Source organism: Pristiophorus japonicus, chromosome 19 (genome assembly GCF_044704955.1).
Source record: "Pristiophorus japonicus isolate sPriJap1 chromosome 19, sPriJap1.hap1, whole genome shotgun sequence".
Classification (NCBI taxonomy): domain Eukaryota; kingdom Metazoa; phylum Chordata; class Chondrichthyes; family Pristiophoridae; genus Pristiophorus; species Pristiophorus japonicus.
In genome coordinates this window covers 57,836,785-57,853,326 of record NC_091995.1, presented here as the reverse complement: position 1 = coordinate 57,853,326, position 16,542 = coordinate 57,836,785, and the positions used below count along the sequence as shown (strand labels likewise).

Sequence of the window (16,542 nt, the reverse complement as noted above, 5' to 3'; positions counted from 1 at the left end):
GTTGGAGACAGTCTCTCTCTGGAATCTATCCCGGTATGTACAGTGGATCAATTCACTATCAGATCTCTCACTTATAGTTACTGACCCACGTAGGGCGGGTGCAGTCGGTATACTGGGCATCTCACTCACATTTAAACCTGGATCAAACCAGCACCGTCAGATATTCACAACCTGCGCTGTGTAAACCCCCAGTTACAATAACACTACGCTTGGGCAGCTTGGGTACTGAAGTTTCATGTTCAGCCATGAACTCGTTGAATGGCGGTGCAGGCTAGAAGGGCTGAATGGCCTGCTCCTGCACCTATTTTCTATGTTTCTATGTTTACAAGACCGGCATGGTGTGTGCACAGGCCATTTTGCCTGGCGCCTGTCGCAGCTCTTTGCTTTGCTGATTTGGTGGCTCTAAAAAGAGCGGTTGTTGCACTTGGTGCTAAAGCTTCGAGCCCGGGCAGGGGGAGTCTTGGCATGTTCCCCGCGGATGTGGCGGGTCAGCTGGATATCTTTAGGCAAGATGGTGACTTGTTTGGCGTGGATAACGCACAGGTTGGTGTCATCAAACAGCCCCAGCAGATAAGCCTCGCTGGCCTCCTGCAGGGCCATGACGGCCAAGCTCTGGTGGCGCAGGTCGATCTTGAAGTCCTGAGCGATCTCCCTCGCCAGGCGCTGGAAGGGCAGCTTGCGGATCAGCAGCTCGGTGGATTTTCTGGTAGCGGCGGATCTCCCCCAGAGCCACGGTGCCGGGTTTGTAGCGATGAGGCTTCTTCACTCCCCCCGTGGCCGCAGCGCTCTTCCGGGCCGCTTTGGTCACCAGCTGTTTGCGAGGAGCTTTCCCTCCGATCGATCTGCGCGCTGTCTGCTTGGTCCTGGCCATCTTCTTAACGGAGATTAGCACAACCTGGGACACAAGGACTGGTAGTGGATCTGTGAGGCCTGACCTGCGGAGGATGCGCGAGTGCCAGGAGATTTACTCGGCCGCATCCTCCGCCAGGATCAACTGGGAGAAATGTTCCGGACTCCTGGTGGGTCAGTGGCGGGTGGACTCCCTGCCGGAGGAGCTCAGGCCTTTTGCCTGGAGCACGACCCATCTCCTCTATCTGGGAGTCTACCTTAGCCCCGACGAGGAAGCCTGGCCGGCGAACTGGCAAGAGCTGGAGGCCAAGGTCGCCGCTCGCCTTGGGTGCTGGACAGGACTGCTCCGAGTGCTGTCCTACAGGGGTCGAGCGCTAGTCATAAACCAGCTGGTGGCCACTATGCTGTGGTACCGGCTGGTCACTTTGACCCCTCCCCCTGCGTTTGTCGCCAAGATACAGAAGAAACTGGTGGACTTCTTCTGGAACAACAGGAAGCACTGGGTCTCTGCCGCGGTCTTGAGTCTCCCGCTTAGGGAGGGTGGTCAGTCGTTGGTGTGCGTCAGCACCCAAGCTAGCGACTTTCCGTCTTCAGACCCTGCAGAGATACCTTTACGTCGAGCCCCCTCCTAGGTGGCGTGCGCTGGCGACGTATTTCTTCCGCCAGCAGCACGGCCTCAACTACGACACGCAGCTCGTGTTTGTGAGCTTGGGGGGCGTCAGGACCGCCGTCCAGGAGCTGCCTGTCTTTTACAAGGAACTCATCAGGGTCTGGAACAAAGTCTCCACCAAGCGCAGCTCTCCACCAGCTGGAGTGGTGGCTGTCCTGCAGGAGCCGCTGCTCGGGAATCCGTTCCTCCATGACCGAGGTTTTAGGTGGCAGTCGGACGAGAGGGCTGTGGCTGGTGAGGTGACCAGGGTCAGGGACCTGCTCGATGGTGGAGGAGCGGGCTGGATGGCGCCAGACACGCTGGCGCGTGCCTAAATTTGGCCGACGTCCGCCACGCGGCCGATGCCATCGAGTCGCTAAAAACAGCTCTGGGCTCTGACTCCGTTAGGTGCATCGAGGAGGCTCAAGCACGTCGGGAGATCCCGTCCGAACTGACCCCTGTCCGGACGGAATTCCTCATCGGCGCTGTCGAGGAAATATTTAGGTTAAATTAACTCAGGCGGAGACTTTCAGAATTGCACTTCAAGAGAATTGTATTTTAAAAAGCGAGATATCTCGGAGAGCCTGCTTGGACCTTACCAAGGCAGAAAACTCTCCTGTACAAGCAAATTGTCCCTATCTTTATACAGAAATTGAATACAGAAATAGAAAAGGAATCTTATTCATTAATCTCGCGAGTACAAAGGTCGTCTCGGGAGGTACACACTCTATCTGTCCTTGCATAGTTTCTTCCTGTTCACATTCTGATAAGCAGAATATCAGGAGACTCCCTTTTAATACCAGATGGTCATTTAATTGCATCTGTAAGTTTCAAGGCTAAAAAGCGTGGCTATTTTTCTAGTCCTATTATTTCTTTAAGCATAGCAAAAACAGAATTTAACCCTTCCCTTTTCCATAAACCATAGATTCATAGATTCTTTCTTCCACAATTCCCTCCTTGTTAATCTTTTTATTTTTTAGATCAACACAATATTCTCTTCTTGAGCAAAAGGGGGTTTATACAAAATTCCATCCAGATAGACAGGTTTATTTCCTGTCACACAGATCTAATTCTGTTCTATTTCCGTTATATCAGTGTCATTTGTTAGCTTTAATTCCCATTTACATACTCCAATGGAGTGCTGCAGTGAGCATGGTTCGTATATGGCGGTCTGATAGGGACATACCATTACGAATGGCCACCGAGCACATCCCCTCTGGTGATGTGTCATATTCTTCTCATCAACCCAATCTCCTTTAAATTCTGGGTACCAGAAGTTCTGTCCAAACAGCTGGGGCATTACTTGGAACTGACACCAAATTTATTTTCGTGTCATACTTACTATCTCTCCAGTAACATTACATCCTTTTGAATTACAACTGGTATATCTTTTTTGAGGGCTAATGGTTAAATTAAGAAGCTTATCTCTTTTGTTAATTTCCAGCAACCTTTCCCAAGTGTTAGCATGGAAGGATAATATTTTCCTTTCTAACTCGGCTCTTAATAGCTGTCTGATCATTTCTTTAAACAGGCAATGGGTGTACTTGTTTACTCCCTGTTGTTCTTTCATCAGGTTCTCTATTTCCTTCTCTATCCCTTCATTCTGTTGCCAGGTCATTTCATTTATGACGTAAGCTGATATCTGTAATTGCTGTAATCCTTCATCCCAGGCATTTCTGATTTTTATATCTTCCCCTACCAGTCCTCCGACGGCCTGGATTTTATTTTGTAGGGTCTCGATATCCATGGAGTTCAATGCTCCTATTCCTGCTCCCACTCCACCTAACACAGTCTCTAATACATCCCGTTTCTTTCTTTGGGGTCTTTCTTTTTCAAAAGATACCTTAACACTGGTTGTGTGGCAACCATCTTCTTTCTTTGGAGGATATTTAATTCGTATTGTTAGATTTAATACACCTGGGGATCTTACCACTGGGATGCAAGTGGTCAGTATCCTTTTTAGATGCCCCGGGTCCCGGTCTTCTGGGTGCCCGGATTCTTTTACTGACCATTTTACCACAAATGGGTCTCCTCCATTCACCGGGGTGTTATTTATGCACAACATCCGCTGCCCTTCTACCATACTTGTATATGAATAATGGAGGAAGTCTTTTCTCTCGTCCGGCCCTCCTATGTACCCCCATCTCTTGTTTTTCCCTGTGCTCCAGGTACACTTCATCCACACATCGGCCTGGTATTCTATGAACAACTGATACCCTTTCCCCAATATAAACTGGAACTCCCCTCTTTCTTCCTTCATTCCACATGCCTCACATCATGCCGTAAAATTCCCTACCTTACAACTTTGGCCTACTGGGCATATAAAATTGCCTTGCTGCCTCATACTATTACTTCTTTCCCATACCATATTTCCCTTCCATACTCTTCCTTCTTTTAGGACTTCTTCCTCCTGCCGGGAGTTCCCTGTCGCTAAAATGATCAGTATATCTAAAGTCCATTTATAATTTTTCCAAGAGTCCCTTCCCATCTTCCCTTTCTTGTTTGTTTCTATACCACTCTTGAATTAAGTCATTACAATAACAACACGTCCACACGATAGTAACAGTGACCCAAATAATAAAGGCCCAAACTGGCACACAAATGAGCTCTGACAACCGTCCGTGAATTTTGGGCAATATTTTCAAGTCCAAATATTTAATACAAGAGCAGGTACAGTTCTTCAGCGAGAAGATGGCTGTTTTCTTAGTCGGGCGACCGTAGTACGTCCTGGTTCAATGCCTTTTCCTTCGGCTGTAATTCGTCGGGGAAATAATATTTACAGCGGGTTGCATGCACCCAGTTCGGGTGCTTTTCCAACTTCAAAGCGGTTCGTGTTGTGAGAATGATCTGATACGGTCCTTTCCACCTAGGAGAAAAGGATTCTTTATTTAATGTTTTTACTAACACTTGTCTCCAGGCCTGAAAGGGTGCATATTTCCTTCCGACGGGGGCACCTGTGTCTGCTTTATTTGTTCATGCAGACTTCTTGCTATTTCACACATGGCCTGAGCATACTTTAGTGATTTTTCATCATTCCAAATTAATGCTATTTTTTCATCTGCCAATGGTGGTTTTACGCCAGTAGGCATTGGTCTTCCCAATAAGGCTTCATGTGGTGTCAAACCAGTGTTTCGGTTTTTCTGGTTTCTCATTGTGTACAATACTAATGGTAAGGCTTCTGGCCACTTCAGTCCAGTCTCCTGACATACCTTGGTAAGGGTAGATTTTATTATCCCATTTACTCTTTCTACCATTCCCGAGGACTGTGGCTGATATGGTATATGTAACTTCCACTGGAACCCTAACGCTTCTGCAAGGTTTTGCACTATTTTTCCGGTGAAGTGGGTTCCCCTGTCACTGTTGATTCCCATAGGTATCCCATATCTTGGTACTATTTCTTTAAATAGAATTTTTACTACTGTTCGGGCATCGTCTTTCCTAGTGGCGTAAGCTTCTACCCACCTTGTGAACATATCTACTATGACTAATAGATACTTAAGACCTGATACTGGAGGCATGTGGACAAAGTCAATTTGCAAATTTTCAAAGGGCATACTTGGTTGGGGTAGATGATCATATCCAGCAGGTGTTTTACCTCTGTTATTTTGTTGACAAATTTGGCATGTTCTAGCAACTTTCTCAATTACTACTGTTATTCCTGGTGCATACCACTGTGCATTAATAGCATGTATCATCCCTCCTTTGCCCATGTGAGCCTGACCGTGTGCTAGGCGAGACAGGGGCAAAAATAGAGATCTAGGGCAAACAGTTCGCCCATCAGGGTGATACCAAATGTCGTTTTTTAGAAAACAACCCTGGTTTTCCCAAGTTCTTCCTTCCTGCATGGTAACTTGTTGTTGGGCTGTTTTAAGTTGTTGGATGTCAAGTACCTGTGGAGGGGAAACTGAGACTGCTTGAAGGCAGTCTGCCTGTGCCGAAGCGGCCTGTTTGGCTGCTTCATCAGCCCTCCTATTTCCTACTGATACTTCATCCTCACCGGTTGTGTGAGCTGCACATTTGATAACGGCTACCTTACTTGGCAACTGAATGGCGTCTAATAGATTAAGCACCAGTTGAGAGTGCTTAATATGCTTTCCACCAGAGGTGATAAAGCCTCTGTTTTTCCACAGTTGTCCAAAATTATGGGCCACACCGAATGCATATCTAGAATCAGTATAGATATTAGCAGTATGATCTTTAGCTATTATACAAGCTCTAGTGAGGGCAAACAATTCAGCAGCCTGAGCCGAGGTTCCGGGAGGCAGGGCGAATGCTTCAACAGTTTCGTGGGGATTTACAATAGCATAGCCTGCCAACAGCAAGTCATCCGACGGCCGATGTGATGATCCATCCGTATAGAGAATAAGATCAGGATTGTCCATGGGCTCTGTGAGCAAATCTGGTCTTGGTAAGGTGGCTACTTCCACCGTTAACAGACAATCATGCTGGTCTGGATCCTCTACTTCTTTAGTAGGAAGAAAGGTGGCTGGGTTCACTACCGGTGCATGTCGAAAGGTATAGTTAGGGTGTGACAGCAGTAATACTTCATAACCTGTTCTTCGAGACGTTGCAAAGTGTTGTGTGGCAGCTGAATTCAAAAGTAATAACACAGCATGGGCTGTAATGACAGTACATGGATGATCCAAAACAATAGGTACCGACTTTTCCACCATGACCGCAGTAGCAGCTACAGCACGTAGACATGCTGGCATTCCCCTTACTACTGGAGGCAGTAAAACCGAATAATAAGCAACTGGTCTATTTCCCCCACCATGTTCTTGGGTTAGTACTGCTGTTGCAAATTGTACCCGATGGGGTACTGCAGAATGTACTTGCCCAACATGATTCTTATGCTTTGCCCAAAGTTCAGGAGATACTTGATTCAATGCCATTGGCAGCTTAGGGCTTGGTTGTTCCGGGGGTTGCTGTTTTTCAAAAGTGGAGGCATGATTTTTACCTTTCCACTGGAGAATCCCCCTGTTGTGGGCGATAAAGTCTATCTGAACATTTTGCAATTTTATTACTGCCCAAGGTTGATAGCCTCGTTGCTGTTTTTCTTTTTCTATTCCTACAATCATCGGACCCATATCTTTAGGTTTCGCTGGCGGTTTTACAGCCAATGTCAGATGGGGTGTCGAGTTCGCTTCTCTAAACCGCTGTTGCTGTAAGGGTGTCAAATCGATGGCTACCCTCAATCCTTCTGGTCCAAAATAAATGCGGGGCGTAGCTTCTACTATTTCTTCTCTATTTAAAAGGATTGTACCAAACACTGGTAAGTTTCAGCTTTTTGTCGAGTGTACCAGGCTGTACAGTGAAGCTGAACTGCCTCAAAGCTTGTCAAAATTATATACATCAATTCTTCAGTGTTAGAGTCAAATTTAGCTTTTAAGTTTTGTATAACTTCATGTATCAAGGGGGAATAGAAGTTGCCATTCAATTGCCAACAATAGAGGGCAGCCTTCTCTTTGTTATCTTCCCTTTTCTCTTCTTTAATCCCATTAAAGAACTGATGGATTTTATTTGGAGGGAGCTCCATGAACATTCCTTCCTTTGTGCAATAAATTGTGGCTCCTAGTTTGCACAAAGTCTGTCTTCCCAATAAAGGGAGAGGTGTTGTTTTAGAGACTATCAAAGTCTCATCATTAACTGATTGTCCTTCAATTATCAATTTGGTAGGTTCAGATAAAAATTCTTTCATGGGGATACCGGCCACACCCATACTTAAGACGGTGGTGTTGCTTACAGGTAATCCCACAGAGGATGGTACAGAAGACATAGTAGCACCGGTATCCACCAGGAACTTCACATAAGTGTCTCCTACTTTTACTACTGCCAGAGGGTTTTCTTCTATGTCTGCCGATAAGCGGAAGGCTGCTGCCTGTACCACTAAGCCTCCGGGGCATCCCTATGCTGATTGGTGCGGGTTGGGGTTAGAGAACGAAAACTGATGGGCCAATGAAGGTGGAGGTCCGGGGAAATCCCCTTCTAACCCTCCACCCTGTTTCGGGGGGCATCTGCAATCGCGAGCCCAATGTCCTTTTCTTCCGCAATTTCTACACTCATCTTGAGAGCGGTCTCGTTGGGGCCACTGTCCCCTCCCTCTTCCTCGTCCTCGTTCCCCAAACCCTCCTCTATTATTCTGTGCCTGTCCTCGTCCCTTTTGCTGATAGCACTGACCTGCTGTTTTAGCCTTATTTTCCTTATAGGTAAATAGTCCCTCTCTATCCATGTTAGCCAGTACTGTAACTGTCTCTTTCCAACTTTTTCCTTGCCAGTCCAAAACCTTTATTTTGTATGTTCTTGCTTGTTGTGGCAACATACAATTTAACAAGGTTTGCACTGCCAAAGGTTCATTTTGATCCATTGGTATTCCTGCATGCTCGTCCCAACTATTTTTCCATCTGCCTGCAAAATCTATCATCGATTCTTCTGCTTTCTGCAAGCAGCAGGTGACTTCCCCTATATCTCCATGCTTTTTAGCTCCCTTTAATATGGCATCCTTGCCCCGGTGCTGCAACCAATGTTCCCGGGACTCATTTCCTTCTATGTCATTATTTTCCCGCCAATCTCCGTTTTCGCCGGCGGGTATAGGGAACATATCTTTTACCCCTTGCCAAGAGGACCCATATGCTGCCTGCAGTAATAATTTCACATCTCCGGGGAGGGGGTTATAAATGGTACAGGTTTGCTCAAGCCAGTTGTGAAAGGCTACTGGCTTCTTAACAGGATTAGGGGCGGCTGATATCATATCCCGAGCTTCTCCCGGTGTCCAGGGCTTTAGGACAGCCGTTGTTCCGATCATTACACGGGGGGCTTGTGTCGTGGGGGTAGTGGTGGAATCGGCCTGTCTTATGGTATTCCTGGTATTCATTCCAGGGTCAGGGTTGGGGTTTTCGTCTTCAGCTCCTCCACTTGCCCCTCCTTCCTCATTTTCATTTTCTAGTGGGTTTTGTGGATTTCCTGGTGGGTTTTGTGGATTTTCTCGTCGCCTAGAGGCCTGATCCAGCTGAGCGGCCACTATTTCTATAATCTCCTGCCAATCATCTGGCTTGGTGGTCGGAAGACGGGGGTATAAGCCGACAAGGGAAGCGGTCATAACCGGGGCACTCGGGGGGCTGTAAGAGGGAGGGGGATTCTCCTTTTTAGGGTGCTGGTGCCTCTTTGCCACCTCTGTCCATTTTTTAAAACAATTCTCCATATAATCTTTATCCCAAGTGGGGTCCCCCGCCCCATTTTTGGTGGTCTGTCTCCATTCCTTAATTAAGGACAATTTAAAACTTCCTCCATATGGCCAATCCCCATCAGACCAACCGTACAAATCGCTACTAAACGTTACCGCGTATCTGTCATCTCCTGTTTCTTTAATTACAGTGTCCGCCGGCGAGCCGGGCGGCACAATGGGATCTCCTACCTTCTCTCGTTGCTTTACTACCTTACTGATTTTTTTCTCAGTCTTAGGATGTACTTTCATTCTTTCAGTTGAGAGGTCGTCCTTCTTTCCTTTTCTAGGAGCTGGGCGCGAGCGCCCTGCTCGACTAGAGCCGTTTCCCATTCTTCCGGGTGCAACGTCTTGCGATCTTTTCTGAAATGAGTTAGGACAATCCTACAAAATATACAATAATTTACAAAGCGCTCACCGGTGTTCTCTTTTCTGCTCAGCTTGGGGTCTCCTTTTGCCTTTTTGTTATTTTACTTCTTTGCAGTAGCTACCTTATGCCTCACCCCCGAGGGGATCTCGGTGGCCCGTCCCCCTTTTGCTAGGACGGCCTTGGCACCTTCCTTCTTTCAGCTAGGAAGGTCCTTAAAATTCCTCTTTTCTCTTTAAAAGTTAAATTTAGTTCTTTTGGATCTCGTTTTTTAGAGATCCTGCCGGACTACGCCAGAATCTGTCGAGGAAATATTTAGCTTAAATTAACTCAGGCGGAGACTTTCAGAATTGCACTTCGAGAGAATTGTATTTTAAAAAGCAAGATATCTCGGAGAGCCTGCTTGGACCATACCAAGGCAGAAAACTCTCCTGTACAAGCAAATTGTCCCTATCTTTATACAGAAATTGAATACAGAAATAGAAAAGGAATCTTACTCATTAGTCCCGCGAGTACAAAGGTCGTCTCGGGAGGTACACACTCTATCTGTCCTTGCATAGTTTCTCCCTGTTCACAGTCTGATAAGCAGAATATCAGGAGACTCCCTTTTAATACCAGATGGTCATTTAATTGCATCTGTAAGTTTCAAGGCTAAAAAGCGTGGCTATTTTTCTAGTCCTATTATTTCTTTAAGCATAGCAAAAACAGAATTTAACCCTTCCCTTTTCCATAAGCAATAGATTCATAGATTCTTTCTTCCACAGGCGCCAAACCCCGGAACCTCCCTCGGGAGCTGGCACCTCACAACTTGAGCCGCCTCGGGGAAATCCCCTCCATGCCTTTCAGTTCTGCGCGGAGGGGTTTCCTGTACGGGCTGCTCCTGCACACTCTCAACTTTGCCATCCTCGTCTGCCGTCCGCACACGCCATGGCGTACCATCTTGCCGTCCGGAGGAGGTGGGGGTCCCCGATGGAGGGCACTCTATGCGGGAGACCTCCCACTATTCATCGGGGACTTGGCCTGGAGAGTGATGCACGGAACAGTCCCGTGCAACAAATTTTTAAGCCGATTCACGGGCTCCCAAGCCGCCTGCAATTTCTGTGGTCTGGAAGAGTCCGTGTTCAATGTTTTTATTGAATGCACGAGGTTGCAGCCCCTGTTTTATTATTTAAAGGGGATGCTCCTGAAATTCTGGTTGCACTGCTCCTGGGCACGGCCAAGGGTGCCATCAGCCGGTCCAGGCAGCGGGCGGTCGAGGGGGTCGTTCAGCCTGACTGCCTGCCTCTCTTCCGCACCTACATCCGGGCCAGGGTGTCCTTGGAGATGGAGCACGCGGTGTCCACCGGTACGCTCGTGGCCTTTCGCGAGAGGTGGGCGCCGGAGGGACTGGAGTGCATCATCACCCCCGGCAACCAAATTTTAATTTGATTTTATGTTTTAAAGTTTAATTTGTTTTAATTGCCGGTGTTTGTAGTGTCCCCCTCCCCTTTTATAGGGGGCACTTGTAAAATATACGATTTTAATGCCCAAAAAAAACCTACAAAAAAACTACAAAAATGGGCATTGGAAAATGTTTGGAGTGGCCCCCCAGATTGGAGGGTACTTGATTTAAATGTTTTATTTTGTCTCCTATCAAAAGAGTTGGGTCTGTGAGGCTCCGCCCCGGGACTGTGATTGGCGGTCGGGCTGCCCCAATCAAGTTTGAACTAATCACCGAGAGCGAAAAGGAAGGGCGGGGATTACTGGGCCATGATTGGCTGAAATGAAACTGATTGTTAGTCAATTTCAAAAAGCTCGCCAATTTCAGAGTATCAACGAACAAAGTTTAAAGAAACTATAATTCCTGCATCGATCCGGCAAGTGCCGTCCCGTGTAACCGGTTCTCACACAGAAACTTCACAACATGACAGGATTATCTGTGAGGGCAGACTGTAATGTCTGGGTAAAGGAGACTCTGTGTCCCCGCCCGCTCATTTTGACCCTGACACCCGGAATTTCTGATCTCTCATATTAAAACATTGTTCTAAAATATTTAATAATCCCCATTTTCCCACAACGACTACACTCCAAAAGTACTTCATTGGCTTTGAGACGTCCGGTGGTTGTGTAAGGCGCTATATAAATCCAAGTCTTTCTTCCCATTAATTAAATAGCTGAAATCATTTCCCAACCAAACTGTCCACACTCCCATCCCCAGGTCGCTGCTCTCTCTCTCTGGGGCAGTGGGTGGCTCTCAGAAGAGCCTCTGTGTTGTGTTGGATGGAAAGGGTCGAGTTGTTCAGCCGCTGAATCCATAGAGTGCGGCCCTGCCGTTTCAGAGCGTACACCACATCCATGTCAGTGACCGTCTTGCGCTTGGCGTGCTCGGTGTAGGTGACCGTGTCTCTGATCACATTCTCCAGAAAAACCTTCAACACCCCGCGGGTCTTCTCGTAGATCAGGCCCAAGATCCGCTTGACACCGTCACGGCGAGCCAGGCGGCGGATGGCGGGTTGGGTAATGCCCTGGATGTTATCACGGAGCACTTTACGCTGCCGCTCGGCTCCGCCTTTGCCCAGTCCTTTGCCTCCTTTACCACGGCCAGACATAACGATGCTTCACTGAAACTGTCGTTGAATGAGAAATGAACTGCTCCTTCCTCCTTTTATAGAGCCGGCCCCGGCCTGACAGAGAAAGCACAGAGTGAGAGAGGCGGGAAGGGGAGGAGACAGAGTGAGAGATTAAACAGAGAGCGCGGCAGGGGAGGAGACAGAGTCAAGATTGAGAGACAGAGCAGAGTGTGGCCTCTGATCTTCCAGCTCCACCTCCACCTTTCTGCAACCGCCAATTTCAAATTGTTTTCTCGACAATAGAACCGATACACCGCGCTCGCACAAACCCTTACAGCCTCGGAATTCATATTCAAGGCTTCCAGCAACCAGAAGCTTTTAAATAAGGTCCCGTTACAATTAACATTCACGAATATTCCCGCCTATATAGTCCCTTCCCTGTCAATCTCAGACCTTATTCCATCTCCTCTCACAGACGGGTTCAGCAGTTTACAAACACATTATTCCAGCCGGTTTAGAGAATCTGGTGTTTGGGGTTTGAGTTGTGAGGTGGGGTATCTGCCCCAGAATATGTGAAATGACAATTACCAGGAACTGAGACTGGAGCCGAACACAAACCCCAGTTACAGTGAGGTCCGGGCCGGATATTCCATTCTCTGTGTGTTTCATTTCAGACACTGGGGGAGGGGTGGGTGCAGACATTGCGGGAGTGGTAGGTGCAGACACTGGGGGAGGGGTGGGTGCAGACACTGGGGGATTTGTGGGTGCAGACACTGGGGGAGGGGTGGGTGCAGACACTGGGGAAAGAGTGGGTGCAGACACTGGGGGAGGGGTGGGTGCAGGCACTAGGGGAGGGGTGGGTGCAGACACTGGAGGAGGGGTGGGTGCAGACACTGGGGGATGGGTGGGTGCAGACACTGGGGGAGGGGTGGGTGCAGACATAGAAACATAGAAAATGGGTGCAGGAGTAGGCCATTCGACCCTTCGAGTCTGTACCACTATTCAATAAGATCATGGCTGATCATTCACCTCAGTACCCCTTTCCTGTTTTCTCTCCATACCTCTTAATCCCTTTAGCAGTCAGAGCCATATCTACCTCCCTCTTGAATATGTCTAACGAACTGGCATCAACAACTCTCTGCAGTAGAGAATTCCACAGGTTAACAACTCTCCGAATGAAGAAGTTTCTCCTCATCTCAGTCCTAAATGGCCTACCCCTTATCCTTAGACTGTGATCCCTGGTTCTGGACTTCCCCAACATCGGGAACATTCTTCTTGCATCTAACCTGTCTAGTCCCGTCAGAATTTTATATGTATTTATGAGATCCTCTCTCATTCTTCTAAACTCCAGTGAATATAGGCCTAGTCGATCCAGTCTCTCCTCATATGTCAGTCCTGCCATCCCGGGAATCATCCGGTGAAAGTTTGCTCACTCCCTCGATAGCCAGAACGTCCTTCCTCAGATTATGAGTCCAAAACTGAACACAATATTCCAGGTGAGGCCTCACCAAAGTCCTGTACAACTGAATTAAGACCTCCCTGCTCCTATACTCAAATCCCCTAGCTATGAAGGCCAACATACCATTTGCCTTCTTCACCGCTTGTTGTACCTGCATGCCAACTTTCAATAACTGATGTACCATGACACCCAGGTCTCGTTGCACCTCCACTTTTCCTAATCTAACGCCATTTAAATAATATTCTGCCTGCATGTTTTTGCCACCAAAGTCGATAACCTTACATTTATCCACATTATACTGCATCTGCCATGTATTTCCCACTCACCTAACCTGTCCAAGTCACCCTGCAGCCTCTTAGCATCCTCCTTACAGCTCACACCGCCTCTCAGCTTAGTGTCATCTGCAAACTTGGAGATATTACACTCACTTCCTTCATCTAAATCATTGATGTATATTGTAAATAGCTGGGGTCCCAGCACTGAGCTCTGCGGGCACCCCAAACATTCTGAGAAGGAGCTATTTATCCCCACTCTCTGCTTCCTGTCTGCCAATTAGTTCTCTATCCACGTCATTACATTACCCCCAATACCATGTACTTTAAATTAGCACACCAATCTCTTGTGTGGGACCTTGTCAAAAGCCTTTGAAAGTCCAAATACACCTCATCTCTTGTCCACTCTACTAGTTACGTCCTCAAAAAATTCTAGAAGATATGTCAAGTATGATTTCCCTTTCATAAATCCACGCTGACTTGGACCGATCCTGTTACTGCTTTCCAAAAGCGCTGCTATTTCATCTTTAAAAATTGATTCCAACATTTTCCTCACTACTGATGTCAGGGCAAACGGTCTATAATTCCCCATTTTCTCTCTCACCCCTTTTTTAAAAAGTGGTGTTACATTAGCTACCCTCCAGTCTGTAGGAACTGATCGAGACACTGGGGGAGGGGTGAGTGCAGACACTGGGGGAGGGTTGGGTGTCGACACTGGGGGAGGGTTGGGTGCAGACACTGGGGGAGGGGAAGGTGCAGACACTGGGGGTTGGGTGGGTGCAGGGTAGGTGCAGTCATTGGGGGAGGGGTGGGTGCTGACACTGGGGGAGGGGTGAGTGCAGACACTGGGGGAGGGGTGGGTGCAGACACTGGTGGAGGGGTGGGATCTGCCAATATCAGCGAGTCACCAGGGATCCCAGGATCATTTTCAATGATTTCTATCGGGAATCTAAGCCCAGCCCCGGTACAGGCATCATTTGATTCTGGATCAGCTCTTTTTTGAGAGGCGTGGGTGGCTCTGAAAAGAGCCTTTCGGTTCAGATGTTTACAAGTTGCCCTTTTTATTTACTTTTTGGTCGCTGCTTTCTTAGTCTTTGCTGATTTGGGCGTGGCCTGGCCCTCGGTTTCTCCACCTGTTTTGGCCGCCTTCACCTTTGCGCCTGTGGCCTTCTTGGGGCTCTTGTGCTTCTTCGCCGCCGCCTTCTTCCCAACAGCCGGTGCTTTCGCTGTCTTTTTTGCTGTTGGCGCCTTCTTGGTGCTCGTTTGCTTGGCTGCAGATTTCTTGGCTGCAGATTTATTCAGCATCCTTCCCACTTTCCCCGGGGTTTCCTTCTTATTGACTTGGAAGGAGCCCCGAGGCGCCCGTGCCCTTGAGCTGCTTCAGGGAACCATTTGTCACATTCTTCTTGATACTGAACCTGATCAGGGACCCACGCTTCTCCACATCGACGCCTTTGGCCGCCAGAACCCTGTTTACTAAAATTTGAAATCAAATCAGACTTTCTGTTTAATTCCCGCTTCAGGCCTGAACAGGGCAGCAGGGCGATCCTGTGACGGAAATCTTTGAATTTTACACAAGAGGGACTCTGAAATCCGGCGATGAGAGCGGACACACAAACACAGTGACATTAGTCTAACCCGCCTGCCCCTTTAACACACTCTCGCTCACACAATGCTGAAATCTGCACATTCAGACACAAACTGTTCCCAGATTTACAGTTCCTTGCACAGGTTTTCCTCTCCGCTCGGCTGTGCTGCGGATTCTCGGGTCAGTTGTAGTTTCCCAGCTCAGTAAGTGTTAAACACTCTTGAGGCCGGCGCTCCTCACAGTGTCTGTTCCCAGATTCAGGGGCAGGAGCCAATCACAGCTGTGACTGGTTTAACCATCTATGTTTTAAGTTGTTATATTGTTGAAAATACAAATGATGTGCTCACCGGCCCTGCAGCCTCTCTTTGTCTCTCTCTCTCTTCTCCGAAAACGAGGGACATATAACAGTAATTGGTGTCCTATCCATCCCATACTCAACACCCAGAGATGGCTATCAGAGAGAGTGACAGAGAGATAGACATAGTATCAGTCTTAAACTCCCAAACTGTGTCTCCATATTACGCTCAATAATAGTATCACACTTTCATGTACAGCCTCAGCGGAAAAGACAGAGAGACAGACACAGAATCAGTCTTGCACTTTGTATCAGTGTCTCCAGAATACGCTCAGTAACAGTGCCACACCTTCATGTATTGCACCTGGGAGAGAAACAGAGACATTATCAGTCTTACACCTCGAACTGTGTTTGCACATCACGCTAAATAACAGTATCCGCCTTCACAACCAGTGCAAGAGAGAGCGGTTAGCAACAGAGAGAGGGGAGAGGGCTGAGCGAGAGACAGGAGAGTGCGAGGTAGGGCGGTGAGACACAGAAAGACATGCACAGTATCAGTTCCAGACTGACCTGTGAAGTCCCGTTTTATCTTGAAAGTTCCCATTGGAGAGACAGAAGATGCAGTCTCCTCTCTCACGGATATTGTACCAGAGACAGACACATTATTAATCCCACACTGCGGGACAGTGTCAGAGAGTGAGAGAAACAATGGCCCACATTTAACCCTCACCGGCCTGTTGTAATCTCTGCAATCTTGCAGCTCAGGGCCGTTCGGTATTACTCTCAGTGACCGAGTGTTTTACTCTAATTAAACTGATCTCGGACTGTTTCTGTCAGATATTAACTCCTGCACGGTCCTAGCAAACACTCCCACTACCTCGTCCCTCCGATATTTCTGCAGGATTGCATTGTGAAGACAGGCTCATGGAGAGAAACACTCTGCACGGAATGATCCCAAATTGAGCATCTCCAAGGGACAAGGCTCCCAGCTTTAATCATTCTTTGTCCTTTCCCCCAGGCCCAGTTCTTTTGCTCAGATTCGGATAAAAGTAAATTGGGAAAAGTGCACTTTGATTTTTACAGGTTGAATTATTGCAAAGAGCTGCGCATGCGCGAATAAGCCCCGCCCCCGGTGTCGATTTCCAGCGAGCAGAAGAGCGCATGCGCCCTCCCCTCTCCCAGCCCTGTCTGTGATCGCCATTCACTCAGTGAGCGGAAGAAGATGGTTTAAAACAGCCGGGAATGGAGACACCGCGGCCTCGGGGTAATGCAGCGAGCAGCAGCCTCCTTACAGC

At 47.9% G+C, this 16,542-nt stretch overlaps 2 pseudogenes; both read right to left on the bottom strand.

The window, feature by feature from the left end:
• Positions 1-402: 402 nt before the first annotated feature.
• LOC139230234 (histone H3-like) lies at positions 403-871 on the bottom strand (annotated as a pseudogene).
• Positions 872-11,266: 10,395 nt separating this feature from the next.
• Positions 11,267-11,737, bottom strand: LOC139230464 (histone H4-like; annotated as a pseudogene).
• Between the last annotated feature and the right edge of the window lie 4,805 nt (positions 11,738-16,542).